Source organism: Heloderma suspectum, chromosome 4, assembly GCF_057233095.1.
Source record: "Heloderma suspectum isolate Gila_16-S chromosome 4, 16-S_ref, whole genome shotgun sequence".
Taxonomy (NCBI): Eukaryota; Metazoa; Chordata; class Lepidosauria; order Squamata; family Helodermatidae; genus Heloderma; species Heloderma suspectum.
In genome coordinates, this window is record NC_139461.1 from 85,652,363 (window position 1) to 85,653,708 (window position 1,346).

The 1,346-nt window shown below is 51.0% G+C and overlaps 1 pseudogene; it reads right to left on the reverse strand.

Moving 5' to 3' along the window:
* Window positions 1-865: 865 nt before the first annotated feature.
* On the reverse strand, window positions 866-1,014 carry LOC146347104 (5.8S ribosomal RNA; annotated as a pseudogene).
* Between the last annotated feature and the right edge of the window lie 332 nt (window positions 1,015-1,346).

A 1,346-nucleotide genomic window follows, 5' to 3' on the forward strand; every position in this document is an offset into this window, starting at 1 on the left:
AATTTTTTTGGCCCTGAGAGCCGTGTGGAGTGATGGGGGTGGGTGTATGCATCCCCCCACATGCAACCTTGCATACATACCCATGGACACACACGCACACACATGCATACACCCCCCCAGGGGGCTTTGGTCACTGAGGAAGGGGAAGGGTAAAGCCTCTTCCCCTTCCTCAGGGACCCCGATCAGCTGGTCTGTGGGGGAAAGGGGTGGGGTTCCCCTGGGTTTGTAGGCCATAGGTAGCCCACCTTAGACTTAAACTGTGTTTAAGGTCTGTGGGAAGGGAGCTCAATGTTATCTTTCAGTTCCATAAACTATGCGCTAATTAATAATTCCTTTAAATCCACTCTAACAAATAGATGTTTTGTTAGGAAACACATGGTCATGTAAAGTACGTTACACTGAAACATGTCCTTCTGTTCTTCCTCCTTATCAGTTTTTTGTTAGTTTTTTTTGTTTTGTTTTACTTCAGGAGAGACACACCTACACCCTGGAAATTACATCACACAAATAATTTCCCTTACTCCAGCAGAATTTAAATTGCTTTTGTATAAATCCATTTATTAAACATACAGAACATCTTCTTGTTTATGAAACAGAAGGCAGTATCCAACAGGGCTGCCCCACCTCTGTTGGTTCCATCGTGCTGATGGGGCCCACCACTCGCACAACAGGGTTTGGCGCTTCTAAAATAACCCCAGAAATGTGCGGAGACATTCATTCTTGGATTGGGACAGGTCAGCAAGTGCCAGGGGTGGAGCAAAGGAGGGCACATGCTTGTGAGGGAACCCCCAGCTGCGCCCCAGCCTGCTGTCACCATGTGCCATGTGGGAGGTACAGTGGGACCTGTGAGCAATTGACCTTCAAGGGTCACTCTGACAGGCGTAGGCCTGGACGTTACCCAGGGCAACAAGTGCATTGAAAGTGATGTCGATCCATGTGTCCTGCAATTCGCATTAATTTAGCTAGCTGTGTCCTTCATTGATTCAGGAGCCAAGTGATCCACTGCTAAGAGCTGAATGAGTTTGTGGGTTTTTCTCACCCTGGGGAGGGAGGGAGATCTCCCTAGGGATGTACGAAAGTCACTTACCTTTTGCGGATTATGTTGATGGTGGGGGGGAGGCGTTCCGTCCATCCCCCCGGAATCTTCGCTGGGGGGGAGGCGCTCCGTTCCTCCCCCCGGAATCCTCTGCGGCCGGCTGTGCTCCACGACAGCTCTGCCAAGCAGCCGGCCAGGCCCAGCCAGGCCAGAGCTGTCCGCAGCCAGATTTCCAGCCGCGGAGGGCTTTGGGTAAAAAACAAACAAAACAAAGCCGCGTATGCAAATGGCAGCGGCTACAGCCGCCGCC